The sequence below is a fragment of the Lampetra fluviatilis genome, chromosome 27, assembly GCF_964198595.1.
Source record: "Lampetra fluviatilis chromosome 27, kcLamFluv1.1, whole genome shotgun sequence".
NCBI classification, from domain to species: Eukaryota; Metazoa; Chordata; class Hyperoartia; order Petromyzontiformes; family Petromyzontidae; genus Lampetra; species Lampetra fluviatilis.
The window spans coordinates 8,068,136-8,085,034 of record NC_136301.1 but is presented as its reverse complement, the minus strand read 5'-3'; the positions used below and the strand labels follow the sequence as shown (position 1 = coordinate 8,085,034).

The window sequence follows — 16,899 nt, the reverse complement described above, 5'->3', positions numbered from 1 at the left end:
GGTACGTGTGTGTGTGTAGGAGTGGGGGTAGTACGTGTGTATGTGTAGGAGTGGGGGTGGTACGTTTGTGTGTGTGTGTAGGAGTGAGTGTGTGTGTCGGAGTGGTACGTGTGTGTGTAGGAGTGGTACGTGTGTGTGTGTAGGAGTGGGGGTGGTACGTGTGTGTGTGTAGGAGTGGGGTGGTACGTGTGTGTGTGTAGGAGTGAGTGTGTGTGTAGGAGTGGTACGTGTGTGTGTAGGAGTGGTACGTGTGTGTGTGTGTAGGAGTGGGGGTGGTACGTGTGTGTGTGTAGGAGTGGGGTTGCACGTGTGTGTGTGTAGGAGTGGTACGTGTGTGTGTAGGAGTGGTACGTGTGTGTGTGTAGGAGTGGTACGTGTGTGTAGGAGTGGTACGTGTGTGTAGGAGTGGTACGTGTGTGTGTGTAGGAGTGGTACGTGTGTGTGTAGGAGTGGTACGTGTGTGTGTGTAGGAGTGGTACGTGTGTGTGTGTAGGAGTGGGGTGGTACGTGTGTGTGTAGGAGTGGGGGTAATACGTGTGTGTGTGTAGGAGTGGTACGTGTGTGTAGGAGTGGTACGTGTGTGTAGGAGTGGTACGTGTGTGTGTGTAGGAGTGGTACGTGTGTGTGTAGGAGTGGTACGTGTGTGTGTGTAGGAGTGGTACGTGTGTGTGTGTAGGAGTGGGGTGGTACGTGTGTGTGTAGGAGTGGGGGTAATACGTGTGTGTGTGTAGGAGTGGTACGTGTGTGTAGGAGTGGTACGTGTGTGTGTGTAGGAGTGGGGGTGATTATGTGTGTGTGTAGGAGTGGGAGTGGTACGTGTGTGTGTGTAGGAGTGGGGGTGATTGTGCGTGTGTGTAGGAGTGGTACGTGTGTGTGTGTAGGAGTGTGTGTGTGTGTGTATGAGTGGTACGTGTGTGTGTGTAGGAGTGGGGGTGATTGTGTGTGTGTGTAGGAGTGGTACGTGTGTGTAGGAGTGGTGGTGATTGTGTGTGTGTGTAGGAGTGGTGATGATTGTGTGTGTGTAGGAGTGGGGGTGGTACGTGTGTGTGTGTATGAGTGGGGGTGATTGTGTGTGTGTGTAGGAGTCTATGTATGGGATGTGCAGCTGCCACCCTATAAATGCTAATTATAGGCTCGCGGCTTGGTCTATTTATCCCAGTAGCCTTTCGGTGTGTGGGGTGGGGGAGGGGTCCTGGGGGTGGGAGTGGAAGTTGGGTGACTTTCTTGGGGGGGGAGGAAGGGGAGGGGATGGTTTAGTATTGGAACTTTAATCGCAGCTGTTGAGGGAGGCAGCTGGGGCATAACGCATCGGCCCGCTCTGTCCGGAATACTGAAAGCGGCCATTCCCCATTCCCCATTCACCGCATTGCAATGGACACCAAATAGCAACACAGACAACAGGCACACACACATCCTACCTCTCTGTTGTTCACAGTCGTGTACTATGTGGGGTTTTTTTATTCCCTCCTGCATAATAGCCGCTTCGTGAACTTGAAGGCGTAATAATAACAATGGAGATAATGAACCTTAACGTTTAAAAAAAAAAACTAAATTACACGTTTAATTTCGATTTAAAGCTTGCAGGGATTCATATTCTTGGTTCTTTCGGTGAAGTCAACGTAGAAGGGAAATAATAAAATAAAAAAATTCACCAATTAAATTCTCACGACGTTTCGATTGCGACACAAGCAATCGTCATCAGGTGTGAAAACCACAGCAATAAAATTATTTTAAAAAAGTGGCGTTTTTTTCTTGACGTCAGCACCACGGGCAGCGACGAGCTGAGGTTTTCACACCTGACGACGATTGCTTGTGTTGCAATCGAAACGTCGTGAGAATTTTATTGAAAGAGACACACACAAAGGTACACGTGTGTGTTGTCTCTCTCTGTGTGTCTCTGTGTGTGGGGAGCGGTGGTGTAGCGGTTAGCGCGCTGCGCTATGAACCCAGCGACCCGAGTTCGATTCCCGCTCACGGCCAACACCAGTGACGATTATCTGAACCGGTCCCCAGCCTCCCCTAGGTCGCCTCAGCCTCAAATGAGTACCTGGTGCGGTGTGTAAACATCACCACTAGGGAGACAAAGGCGGTCGGGCGTGGTGCTGGTTACCCACCCTCTCGTGTACCGTTGCGGCCTTCATAGGTGCTTGCTAACAGCACTTGCCCCTACAGTCTGGTAAGGCTATACGGGGGATATTTGTCTCTGTGTGTGTCTCTCTCTGCTTGTGTGTCTGTCTGTGTGTCTCCGCGTCTGTGTTTTGTCTCTCTCAAATGTAGCAATCTTTGGAAGAACGTAATCAACCAGGTGGGGTGTTGGCTGTTATGTTAGCCGACTCCCTGTGTTGTATTGCATTATATTTCTAAGTTTACTAGGTTTCATATTCTTACTTCTTTCGGTAAAGTCAAGTAGAAGGGAAATAATAATTGCTTGTGTTGCAATCGAAACGTCGTGAGAATTTTATTGTTTTATTATTTCATTATTTCCCTTCTACGTGACTTTACCGAAAGAATCAAGAATGTGAATTGCACGTTGGCCAAAAAACTGTCCTTGAATATGACCCACATCGGAGTTACGTCACCGCCCTCCCTCTGAGCATCTCTCTGTAGTCTTAAGTCGACGGTTAATACATAATTCCACATTTGGAACACATTCCACTTGACGCTACTTGTGAGTTTAACGCGTGGGCTTTCGCGACCAATATCATCCACAATAGAGGGTTTTTTTGGCGGGGGGTTAGATGTTCAGTACATTGTCATCATCATCAGCAACAGTATCGGCATGGTCGATTCACTGCTGGATGAAGGCTTCCACCGCATGTTTGTGTGTATATACACAGTACATTGTATCGGTGTCTGGGGGAGCGGTAGAGTAGTGGTTAGCGCGCTGCGTGGTGCTGGTCACCCACCCCCTCGTGTGCCGTTCCGGTCTTCATAGGTGCTCGCTAACAGCACTTGCCTCGACAGCCTGTTAAGGCTACACGGGGGATCTTTGTTTGTTTGTAGCTGTTAGTGCGCTGCGCTACGAACCCGGCGACCCGAGTTCGATTCCCGCTCACGGCCAACACCAGTGACGATTATTTGAACCTGTACCGGGCCTCCCCTAGGTCGACTCAGCCTCAAATGAGTACCTGGCGCGGTGTGTAGTAAACATCGCCACAAGGGAGACAAAGGCGGTCGGGCGTGGTGTTGGCCACACACCCGCTCGTGTGCCACCGTGCCGGCCTTCACATGTGCTTCTCGCTCGCAGCACTTGCCCCAACAGTCTGTTGAAGCTATAGGGGGGGTCTTTGTGTGTGTGCGTGTGCACGTGCGCGCTTTATTCCGTCGCTATCCAGATGGCCCTCGTCCTCATTGTTGGCTCGCTCTTCAATGGGGGCAGCCGCCACCACCACCACCACCACCCTAATCAAAACGTGAGTCTTGAAACGCGCGAAACGTCAGCCCATTGTGCCGACGTTTCGGCGCGCAAGCAGATCCTCAGAAGCGAATGCGTGACTTGCGCCGGATAGCGATGCTTTGCAATTGTTGAACATGGCTCAGTCGGGCAATCACACGCACACACACACACACGCCGTGGCGTGCAATGGAAACTACGGGCCGTATCGTATTGACACACAGAGACACGCAGAGACTCATAGAGAACCCATAGAGATGCATACAGGCACTTAGAGATACATAGAGACTCATAGAGATCTGTAGACACATGGAGACCCAAGAGATACATGGAGACCCATATAGCTACATGGAGACCCATAGGTACATACAGACACTTAGAGATACATAGAGACTCATAGAGATATGTAGATATATAGAGACCCATAGAGATACACGGAGACCCATAGAGATGCATACAGATAAATAGAGACACATAGCGATACAAATAGAAACATGGAGATACAGCCTATTGACTACAAAGTAAACTCATAGAGACACACAGAGATACACGGAGACCCATAGACACATACAGATACATAGAGACCCATAGAGATACAAATAGACACATAGAGACATACAGATAAATAGAGACCCATCGTGATACAAATAGACACATAGATACGCATTACAGACACAAGCCACGGTAGTGTGATTGTGCCCATGTAACAACCCAGCCTATAGACTACAAAGTAAACTCATAGCGACACACAGAGATACACGGAGACCCATAGAGACATACAGATAAATAGAGACCCATCGTGATACAAATATACACATAGAGAGGCATTACAGACACAAGCCACGGTAGTGTCATTGTGGACATGCAACAACCCAGCCTATGGACTACAACGTAAACTCTCTCGCCCTGAATTTCGATTTAAAGCTTTCGTGACTGCAGGGATTCATCTTGTTGGTTCTTTCGGTAAAGTCACGTAGAATGGAAATAATACAATAATAAAAATAAAACTAAAACATAATAAAATAATTCTGAAGCCCTCTCGTGACCAGCAGCAGCAGCATCAGACCTCGACCGTGGCATGCAGCTCCCGGAGTCGTATTGGTGGTGGCGGTGGTGGTGATGGACAGCAGTTTCACACTGCTGGATGGAGACAGACGGCGGCTGCTTGCGTTGTGGCCGAAACGTCGTGAGAATTTTATTGTTTTATTTTTATTCTGGATTTGAAGCTGTCGTGACTGCAAGGATTCATACTCTTTTTTCGGTAAAGTCAGGTAGGTAAATTTGTTTTAAATGTTATTATTTTATTATTTCCCTTCTACGTGACTTTACCGAAAGAACCAGGAATATGAATCCCTGCAGTCACGAAAGCTTTAAAATCGAAATTTGACGACGTATCGTTTCGATTATTTTGCTGTGCTATCAAATGTCCAGGTGCTAATTATCCACTTTCGTTGAGCTATCATTTGCGAGAGTCGCAGGGTCGCTTTTAAAATAACAAAAACAGCTACACGGCTCAGTGGGGGCTTTGCCCGCTGACATGCCACGAAAAAACCCCACGCGTTTTAGCAATTTGCAAAGCTGCGTTTTTGGCAATCTGCAACGGGCCTGTACGTAAACCTGCGCGCCGTTTGCAGTTGCAGGGCCGCGCCTTTGTCTCGCGCACGCGCCGCCGCGAGCCTCTGACACGCCGCCCGTGCCACGGGCACGCGCGCGGCACGGTGGGGGGGGGGGGGCGGGGGGGGGGGGGTTCGCGCGCGCGCTCGATCCTCCGGCGCGCGCAGCCAAATTGCGGCTCTCATCTCCATGACAAAGGCGGCAGTGGAGGATTTCACGGCGCGCGCGCGAGAGAGAGAAAGGCGCTGAAAGGGAGAAGGGGTAAGAGGAGAGACAAAGGAAGGGAACAGCCGGTCGTCGTTCAGGCACAAAGAAGAGATTTGCCTGCCCCCCCACCCACCACCATCGCCGCCTCCCCCCAAAACCAACCCCTTACTCTACCCCCCCCCCGACACCCCCTCCCACCACGTCGCTATCGCTACGATCGGTCTTCTCTGCGTCTTTGTGTAACAGTACTATACCCCGACGTACGTGTTCTCTCCTCCCTTTGTTAACGTCGCTTCGCCACTACGTCGTCGCTTTATCGCTACGAACACCGCGACGACCCGATATGCGTCGCGTCAACCACCCCGACACTCACGTCGCCGACAGCATCATCATCATCATCATCGACGACGTCGTCCTCCGTCCTGTTTCGTTATCCGTCGCCTCTCAGCCTTCGCCTCCACCCACCACGACCACCACCGTCCCCCCTGTAACATCGCTTCGATCTTACGTCATTTCGATATTCGTCGTCGCACCGTTTCAGGAACGCATCCCACGACGTAAAGCGGGTTTGTTGCCGTGTTCGGGAAGCAGCAGGCTCGCTTTGCCACGATATCATTTTCACGAGATGACGATATTTTATCAATATCAATGGTCACGCTATGACGATTATCGAGATGTAACTGATGCACCATCTATACGCGCAGGTCGCATTCTAACCGTGTTGATTTGTGCGTTGCGTGGGCCTGAACACGCAACGCAACTCGCTCGGCATACGTCTGCCGTAGGCAAAGCTGCCTCTCGTTGTCTTTGCACCGCGCCGCACGGCTGTCGCCTGATGAAGCTAGTTGTAATTACTGGCGAAACGTCGTGCTCAGATTGTAAATGTTGTGGCCTGGCTCTCCAACACACCGGCGTGCTGTACTAGTATACTACACTATACACTACACTACTATACACTATACGCTACACTACTATACACTAGACACTACACTATACACTACACTACGATACACTACTATACACTTCTATACACTGCACTATACACTACACTATACACTAGTGCTGTACTAGTGACGAATTGGCCACGTTCTTCTTCTTGGTTCTTTCGGTAAAGTCACGTAGAAGGGAAATAATAAAATAATAAAAATAAAACATAATAAAATAATTCTCACGACGTTTCGGCCACAACGCAAGCAGCCGTCTTCAGGTGAAGACCAGGTCTGTCGGGGAGACAGCGTCTCCCCGTGAGTGTGAAACGTATACGTACGTCGGTGTTTGTAGGCGCATTTTAAAACATAACAAAAAAATGTCCACCGACTCAGAGAGGTCGTCGATACATCGTGGAAGAGTGCCTGGGCGGCGAGACGAACGGGTTGGATATTTGGTTCATGCGTTATTCATGTGGCTCATCCGACAAGCCTCGACCGACCCCCCCTCCCCCCCCCCCCCCAGTCTAGTTTAAAATATGCCAAGTGACTCCAATAGTCTCCACGAGTCAACCAATGGGGGAGCGAATGTCCGGCGGGTATATATAGGAGGCGGATTGAAGGCAGCTGTCAATTTGGCTTAATTCTACGTCGGCTGCCTTCTCCTCTCCGCTCCGCTCTCTCTGTGTGTGTGTGTGAGACACGAGCCGGGCCGCTGACGTTACTCGTGGGAGTGTTTGTAGGTCTCTACGCGATCACGACAGAGAAGGAGCTCAGAAGTGAGCGCTTACATTCACGTGCGCGCCGCATACCGTGTCGCAAGGAACATTCACGCTTTACGTACAGATTTTAGTGCAAGCTATCGAGCGAACTTTGTGTAACGAGGGTGGTTATACGATACGTAACTCGTAGGTCAACAGGTATATTGCACTTCGTTCGAGGGAGACACAGGCGGTTGCCGTACACGTCTTCTGTAAACACACGCGCACCGACACGCAGCTACACAACGCGCACACGCGTGAGCACGCTGACTCACGCACGTACCCTGCGCAACCGCGAAATCCTTGGGCGTCCTCGACTCGCTCCGAACGCAGCAGAAGCGACAGCAGCTGAAGCAGCAGCAGAAGCAGCAGCAGCAGCAGAAGCGACAGAAGCAGCAGCAGAAGCAGCAGCAGCAGAAGCAGCAGCAGAAGCAGCAGCAGCAGTCATGAGCTTCGCCCCGCGCTCCTCTTCCACCTCCTCCGCCGGCGGCCCGAGTCTCGCTCGCCGCCGCCTCTTCGTGCCCCTGCCCTGCGTGATGCCTCCGGGTCGCGTCGCCAGCGTTCGCCGCCGCCTCCTCTTCGGCGGTGTCGACGAGACGACGACGCAGCAGCAGCAGCAGCTGCAGCAGCAGCAGCAGCGGGCCCGGTGTCTCCTCTCCGTGCGCCACGAGCTCGCTCAGAAGCTCCGTGACGATGCGGCCGCTGCGCGCGCGCGGTGGGGGTTCGACTTCGCTGCAGGGCGACCGTGCGAGCGCGCAGAGGAGGAGGAGGAGGGCGCTGGCGAGAAGGCGGCTGGGGCCGCGTGGAGATGGGAGGAGGTGGACGCCGTGCGGGTGCCCAACTTTTACCGGCCCGCAGCCGTCGCGCGAGACGGCGACGGCTGCGACTGTGACGTCGTCCGTGACGGCGGGGACGACGGCGAGCACGCGGTCGACAACGACGACGCGGAAAATAACTCCAACAGCGGCAACACGGAGATTACGGGGCCGGCTGGAGAGAGCCCCGCGTCTCGAAGCTCCTTCAGGCCCATCGCAGAGGTCACGCCGCCCGCGTTCAACTCGGCGCAACGCAAGCGGCCGGCCTCGCGCATCGCCGGTGAGGCACGGGGTGGTGCAGCGGTGGGTGGTGCCGATTGAAACGAGGGTCGCGAATATGCCTCGTTGAGTCGTTTCGGCGAACCGCGTGTGGTGTGGAAAATGTAGCCATGCAATTGCTGGAGCTAAACTTGTAAAGTTTTTTTTAAACGTCTCATTCTCATTATACGTCTTCCCGTCTCTCGCTACATAAAATTAACTCTGTAATACAGGATTTTTTGGGTTCGATCGCGTAAATATATATTTACACGATAATACTATTTACGTGAAATAAAACTGTATTATGGATGCTTTTGGTCGCGAAAGCCTCCGTATAAACTAAACCATTTATTTTTCATTTTTATTTCACCAGCTAAGGCCTCACTGAGTTGTTAGCTTCTTTTATCAGAAACGACCTGGCCACAAATAATAGCTCAACAATGTGCGCTTATCATCGCGTGGAAATTAATAGCAGCCAAACACTCTAGACGCGTGATGTTGATTCGAAATGTGGAGGGGAAAATCCAGGAAAACCCGGAGTAAAATCCATGCGACCACGAGGAGAGAACGAGACATGACAACTCTAAATATACAACAGGCGTCAGGGTCGGCATAGAACTCACGACCTCCTGTATACCAGGCAAGGTAGTTAACATATCCTACCAACCGGGCAACTCGATTAACAAAAAACTTAACCGATCACAAACTCAAAAGCTCTTTCTGCCTCGTGACCACCACAGCACAGTGGTGGTAATGGCACCGGCTCAGGTGCCGTGTTAAAGCCACGCTCCAAGCTGATTTAGTTTGATCATCGTGATAACTTACGAGATCAGGATGAGTCCCATTTGCGAATGAGCGAGTGGGCGAGCGAGTGAACGTTTCGGTGAGTGAATGGGTTGCGATGGTGGGTGGGTGGGGTGGAGCGATTCATTGAGCGAGTGAGTGAGATGATGAGGGAGTGGAGTGAGTTTGTGCAACCAGGTGTTGAGTCTCAATGTCATCTGTCCGTACGGTGCAGGGTGGTGGTGGGGACGACGGTTTGCTTCGTATAATCACAATTTAGTAAAATGCGGTGTATTCTAGACTTTGTAAAATGTATCAGAGGGACGCTGTTCGCGTCTGTAAACGTACGTCCACTGTTTTCAACAAGTTGTGTACACGTGTGCGTACATGTTATGTGTGTACGTGGGGAGCGGTGGTGCAGTGGTTAGCGCTACGCTGCGCTACGAACCGGGCGACCCGAGTTCGATTCCCGCTCACGGCCAACACCCAGTGACGGTTATCTGAACCGGTCCTGGGCATCCCCTAGGTCGACTCAGCCTCAAATGAGTACGTGATTCAGTGTGTGGACATCGCCACTGGGGATACAAAGGCGGCCGGACGTGGTGCTGGCCACCCACCACCTCGTGTGCCCGTGCCGGCCTTCATAGGTGCTCGCTAACAGCACTTGCCGCAGTCTGTTAAGGCTATACGGGGGATCTTTGTCTTTGTATACACACACACACACGCAGTCATTCGCTTGTCTCAGCGCACACATTTGACTAACGCGTTCTCTGCGCTCTTCCCGCCCGCAGATTATTTCGTGAAGACGAAGCGAGCGCACCGAGAGGTCTCGGACAAGCGCGGAGGCCGCGCAGACGGGCAGCAGTCGCTGCTGCCCCAGACGAGCACCATGCTGACCGGTGCGTGCCCTCCCCCCAGTCCCCCTTTGTGATGTTTGGTGAATCTCGATTTAAAGCTTATTTCGTGACTGCAGGGATTCATCTCCTTGGTTCTTTCGGTAAAGTCACGTAGAAGGGAAGTAATAAAATAATAAAAATGAAAACATAATAAAATAAAATAATTCTCACGACGTTTCGGCTACAACGCAAGCAGCCGTCTTCAGGTTTGGTGAATCGTTAACAACCTTTGACCCCGTTGTGCCGCACCACCGCTACAACAACCGCGGGTCAAAGGTCAGCAAGAGGGGGGGGGGGAGGGGGGCGAGTGTGACGGGGGGACTGGGGGCGAGATGACAGAGACAGGGATGGGATGAGAGGGTGGTGATGATGATGAGAGGGTGGTGATGATGATGATGATGATAATGATGAGATGGTGGTGATGATTATAATGATGAGAGAGTGGTTATGATTATAATGATGAGAGAGTGGTGATGATGGTGATAATAATGGGAGGGTGATGATGATAATAATAGGAGGGTGATGGTGATGATGATGATAATGATGAGAGGGTGATGATGATGATAATGATGAGAGGGTGATGATGATGATAATGATGAGAGGATGATGATGATGATGATAATAATGAGAGGATGGTGATGATGACATTGATGAGAGGGTGGTGGTGATGATGATGAGAGGTGAGGGAAGAGAGAGAGAATTAGAATGAGAATATTTAGACTGAAGGAATCCGATGAACTGATAAGAGGAGCGTTACTCGGGGCGGGTCAGAAGAGGGGAAGGAGTGAGCGGAAGTGAGCAGCACGGAGCAGCGTCTGTTTTCACAGGGGGCGGGGCGAGGGATTCACAGTGGGGGTGGCCACGCGTAAGTCACGTGACTTACTGGAGGCTTGAGCTGATTGGGCGTGGGTGAGATGCTGCTCACGTGATATCGCATTTTGTGAATTATTCTTTGCGTGTTCAAAAAAACCAGTCTGCTGAGTTTCCGTGACTGCTGACGTAGCCAGCAGGGGAACGCGAACGACGATTTTAGTCGATCTAACTTGTAACAAAAACAATCTTTCTTTTGCAGATTTGACGTTTTAAAAGGAGGAAATATCTCTCGTAAGCACGAGCCCCGCGGGTGAACGAGGAGCCAAAGTGTCGTGGCGTCACTCGAGACGAAGATCACGCAGACGGAGGACGAGGCAGAGGAGATCACAGACGGAGGAGACCACAGTCCCCGTGACTCTGCTTGAGACGGACGCGTGGTGGTGGAACTCTGCGATTGCGGCTGACAATTTGCGACAGTGCGCGCGCTTCTTGTGTACCGTCCGCAAGACTGTAAATAATATATATATACACAGATGTAACTTAAAAAACTACTGCAAAGAGCACATTTATATTTTAGTATTTATGAATTTTCTATGAAAACAAAAGTTTATTGAATTAAAGGTTTCGGTGCGTAATGATGATTGTGGACACTTTTTTACCGTTGATAAATCTCGCTTCTATTGTGCAAAGCGTGTGGACGCCTCCGTGTGCATGTGCCAGTGTGTGTCAGTGGGTGTGTGTGTCAGTGGGTGTGTGTCAGTGGGTGTGTGTCAGTGGGTGTGTGTCAGTGGGTGTGTGTGTCAGTGGGTGTGTGTCAGTGGGTGTGTGTCAGTGGGTGTGTGTGTCAGTGGGTGTGTGTCAGTGGGTGTGTGTCAGTGGGTGTGTGTCAGTGGGTGTGTGTGTCAGTGTGTGTGTGTCAGTGGGTGGGTGTCAGTGGGTGGGTGTCAGTGGGAGCGGTAGTGTAGCGGTTAGCGCGCTGCGCTACGAACCCGGCGACCTGAGTTCGATTTCCGCTCACGGCAAACACCAGGGACGATTATCTGAACCGGTCATGGGCCTCCCCTAGGTCGACTCAGCCTCAAATGAGTACCCGGTACGGTGTGTAAACATCGCCACTGGGGAGACAAAGGCGGCTGGGCGTGGTGCTGGCCACCCACCCCCTCGTGTGCCATGTCGGCCTTCATAGGTGCTCGCTAACAGCACTTTCCCCAACAGTCTTACAGCCTATACGGGGAATCTTTGTCTTGTGCGAGTTTGTAGCGCGAGAGAAATGAGCGAATGTTGACAAACGTGGGGTCAAGTTGGCAGTAGAATGATTGAGCAGAATCCCAGTTAACGTGGAACTTGGGGGCGTCACCGATCCAACGTTAGCTCAACGTGAGCTCAACCAGCGGCTCAAACTGTTTATTCCGTCTGTACGGGGGATAGCGCGTTGCCCCCTCGCGCAAGGCGTGGCTTTTCTCCGGGCTCTCCGGATTCCTCCAACCCACTTGTATCATAATAACATTAATTAACAACATCCATTAATAACATTAATTGGCTGAAAACATCTTTACAAATTAAAAACCCAAATTTAGCAGCAGCAGCAGCAAGCAACCTCCTTGCAAAATATTCCGAGCGACTATTATTACTTCATCGCCAAGTGCTCCTGCAAGCGTCCTCGAGAGCAGCGGTCCCCAACCTTTTTGCCACCAGGGACCGGTTTCGTGGTAGACAATTTTTGTTCACGGACCGGGGGAGGGGGGGAGGTCATCATTGGGTCTTTCCCCCTTTTCAAAGAAGCTCTCCGGCGACGTTTGTTTTCTTACTCATGTTGACCCGGGGATAGCAGCTTGTGGGCTCGCCAACACTGTGCCTGAGACAAGTGCGCGGTGCGGAAGAGAGGCGCGGACGGAAGTGGTAAATTAAATAATGGGGGCAGGTTCCACACGCGGACTAAAATAAGTGTCGGAATCTGACTTCTCATAAGGAGCGCGCAACCGAGATCCCTCGTGTGCGCAGTTGACAGCAGGGCTCGCCCTCCTATGAGAATCTCATGCCGCAGCTGATCTGACAGGAGGCGGAGCTCATACGGCAATGTGAGCGATGGTGAGCGGCTGTCAATACAGATGATGAAGCTTCATCATCTGTCAATACAGACGATGAAGCTTCGCTCGCTCGCCCACCGCTCACCTCCTGCTGCTGTGCGGCCCGGTTCCTAACAGGCCACGGACCGGCACCGGTGTTGGGGACCCCCCCCCGGACCCCCCCCCCCCCCCACGTGTGCTCTCAAGCAGTGAACACACAGTCCGTGAGATTCCAGCAAGCGCCGCGCCTCGACCGCGCGCTGTAGTTGAGGACATCGGACGCTAGGGGGCATCGCTTGACAGAGGTGGCGCTCTCACGAGACGCACCACGCGACTGGACACAGATGAACCACCGCGCAAAGCACTTTTGGTGGTGGCGGTTAAAAAATAAATAAATGAAAACTAAACAACGAAGGTGAAATGAGAGGCGCTCGCAGACACGGCGACTGGTATCGAGGTTGCATCCCACCATCACCCTCTCATCATTCTCATCATCCACCAGAAGAAAGATGACCTCGGATCTGAGTATCAAGATGACATTGGTTTGTGGACAAACTCAAATATAACAAAGGAGGTGTGTGACCTTTGGTGTTAACAATGTCCCGTGGAATGCCAACACCATGATGATGACTTTTTGTTTTCCGAAAGACATTACTCTGAACAGGAAAGAACATTTTCTCGTTCACTGATATTCATAAAACATATAACGAGAGATACAATTAAAAGGGAATGTCTATTGCTTTGCTTGCGTTCTATTTGATGGTATACATGGAATAAAAAAACAAGTTTTCCGATGTAGGATTTTCAGACTGGAAACATGCCTCTACACGGATGACAGAACATGAGAACAGTTCTGGACATCGCACCTCTATGATGGCGTGGATTTCTCGACGAAAAGCACTTGGACGAATTGACTCAATATTGGAAATCCAATTCACAAAGGAAAAATAATACCGGGCAAAAGTACTGCATAGAGTAGTTTCAACTACAAAGTTTCTCTCATCTCGTGGATTAGCCTTTCGTGGTGACACAGAAGTACTTAATTCTCAACAGAATGGCAACTACCTTGGGATACTTGAATTACTTGCTGAGTATGATCCTTTTCTTAGTTATCATAGAGCAAAATATGGTAATCAAGGACGAGGAAAAGCTTCATATCTTTCTAGATTTGAAGCTTTCGTGACTGCAATGATTCATATCCTTAGGTTTGTTCGGTAAAGTCACGTAGGTAAAAACATTATTTTTTTATTTTATTTTACTTTTAATGTTTTTACCTACGTGACTTTACCGAAAAAACCTAAGGACGAGCTTCATATCTATCTTCAACAATATGTGAGGAAGTCATAGAGACTATGGGAAATAAAGAATTGAAAACCATTGTAGAAGAATCATCATGGGACCTCCTTTGCCAGTACCAAAATATACTAATAGGGGTTTTCCCCCTTTTTTCTGGCAACAAAACTGACACCTTTTTCAAGGAACCATGCTTACGTTAACCACAATACTTGCAGTCAAATGCAAACAAAAAACAATACTCTGATAACTTATGCATTGTCCTTGAAACTGATTGGTCCACACCAGAGACAGCTTTCTTTAGAGCCTAGTCTCATATGGTGTTCGACCAAGGGGAAAAGCCCTATTAGTATATGTTGGTACTGGCAAAGGAGGTCCCATGATGTAGCTGCTTAACCCTGAGCTCTCATTACTCTGGTGGTGCGTTGTCTTTGAACTGTGCGCCTTTTGGCGTCATCTGGTCGAACACCATATGAGACTAGGCTCTAAAGAAAGCTGTCTCTGGTGTGGACCAATCAGTTTCAAGGACAATGCATAAATTATCAGAGTATTGTTTTTTGTTTGCATTTGACTGCAAGTATTGTGGTTAACGTAAGCATGGTTCCTTGCAAAAGGCGTCAGTTTTGATGCCAGAAAAAAGGGGAAAAACCATATTAGTACATTGTAGAATAAATCAAGGAAGCCAAATAGTTTTCTCTAGGTGTTGATTCAACACCAGACATATCTTACACTGATCAGCCGACTGTAGTTATTCACTTTGTTGGAACATCAGATAACGAGGTTGTTGAACGTTTTCTCACTTTCATTCCCATTGCAAGTCACACTGGAGAAGCTCTTGCCAACATTGTCTTGAAATTCTTTGAACAAATTGGAATTGATGTAGCTAATCTAAGAGGACAGTCTTATGACAACGCATCAAACATGTCAGGATGCTACAAAAGGGCTTCAAGCACATATCATGAATATCAATCATCTTGTACGTTACATTCCATGTGCTGCACACTCCCTTAATTTGGTAGGTTTAAGTGCTGTGGAAAGCTGCATTGGGGCAGTTTCATTCTTTGGTCTGATACAAAAACTTTACAATTTATTTTCTGGTTCAACTCGATATTGCTCAGTAATGCTTCGGTGCCTTGAAGCTGAAGGTGGAAGAGAATCTACAATCGGTAGTCAAAAGAGCATCAGATACTAGATGGTCTGCAAGGCACGATGCCACAAAAGCATTGTCTAAAGGCTAGAGCTGTTTTCAAGAAGCTTTAAAGTGAATCTCAGAAAATGGAAATCAGAAGGCTGATGCATGTTATGAAGCACAAATTATACTCAAGCAGCTTTCAAAGTTGGAAACTTCTCTTGGCAAACTTCTGGGCTGTCATACTAGAGAGGTTCTATCAAGTCAGCAAATCACTTCAACATGACACACTGGAGCTTCAATCAGCTATTACACTTCTTAAATCTCCACTGGATGTTTTGATGTCGCAGCGGGATCAGTTTGAAGTGTTTGAAAATAAAGCAAAAGGCATTAAAATTAATAAAAAGTAAAATAAAAATAAAATACAAATCACGACGTAAGATACAGCAATCGTGCTGTGGCGTTTCCACCTGAAGACGTAAGCTTGTGTTGCCTCCGAAACGTCGTGATTTTTATTTTATTTTAATTTTACTTTTTATTAATTTTAATTTTTTACCTATGTGACTTTACCGAAAAAAACCTAAGAATATGAATCCTTGCAGTCACGAAAGCTTCAAATCCAGAATTAATACGGAATACTGTAACGAACAAAAACGAGAGCATTGGAAAAAAAACGAACGGTAATACTGAAGATTTTGATTTGCGAGGGAGGCAGAAGTTGAAGGTGGAAACATATATATTCATCATAGACAAGTTGTACTCAGCTTTGGTTCTTTCGGTAAAGTCACGTAGTTATAAATAAAATAAAACAAATCCTCGACGTTTCGATCGCAACACAAGCGGTCGTCATCAGGCAAAGGAGTCAGCCTCTCAAGGCAAACTGTTTATAAAGGTTTGGGGATAGGCGTAGCCCAAGTGTATCAACAGCACCATTGGAATTGCTGATACATTGGCATTGTTGCTACATTGGCATTGATGCTGCATTGGCATTGCTGATACATTGGCATTGCTGCTGCATTGGCATTGTTACTGCATTGGCATTGCTGCTGCATTGGCATTGCTGCTACATTGGCATTGCTGATACATTGGCATTGTTGCTACATTGGCATTGTTGCTGCATTGGCATTGTTGCTACATTGGCATTGTTGCTGCATTGGTATTGTTGCTACATTGGCATTGTTGCTGCATTGGCATTGCTGCTACATTGGCATTGTTGCTACATTGGCATTGTTGCTACATTGGCATTGTTGCTGCATTGGTATTGTTGCTACATTGGTATTGTTGCTGCATTGGCATTGTTGCTACATTGGCATTGTTGCTACATTGGCATTGTTGCTACATTGGCATTGTTGCTGCATTGGTATTGTTGCTACATTGGCATTGTTGCTACATTGGCATTGTTGCTGCATTGGCATTGTTGCTACATTGGCATTGTTGCTGCACTGGCATTGTTGCTACATTGGCATTGTTGCTACATTGGCATTGTTGCTGCATTGGCATTGTTGCTACATTGGCATTGTTGCTGCATTGGTATTGTTGCTACATTGGCATTGTTGCTGCATTGGCATTGTTGCTACATTGGCATTGTTGCTGCATTGGCATTGTTGCTACATTGGCATTGTTGCTGCACTGGCATTGTTGCTACATTGGCATTGTTGCTACATTGGCATTGTTGCTGCATTGGCATTGTTGCTACATTGGCATTGTTGCTGCATTGGCATTGCTGATACATTGGCATTGTTGCTGCATTGGCATTGTTGCTGCATTGGCATTGTTGCTACATTGGCATTGTTGCTGCATTGGCATTGTTGCTACATTGGCATTGTTGCTGCATTGGCATTGCTGCTGCACTGGCCATGCTCCTGTTGCTGTTGATACACTTATGCTACGCCCATCTCCAAACCTTTATAAACAGTTTGCTTTAAGAGGCTGACTCCTTTGCCT

General features: G+C 49.0%; 1 long non-coding RNA gene across 1 annotated transcript; it reads left to right on the top strand.

The window, feature by feature from the left end:
* The first annotated feature begins 7,534 nt into the window (after nucleotides 1-7,534).
* Nucleotides 7,535-10,857, top strand: LOC144942543 (uncharacterized). The gene is made up of 3 exons (XR_013639391.1): nucleotides 7,535-7,997; nucleotides 9,550-9,657; nucleotides 10,727-10,857. It is a non-coding gene; the product is annotated as an uncharacterized LOC144942543 (long non-coding RNA).
* Nucleotides 10,858-16,899: the final 6,042 nt, after the last annotated feature.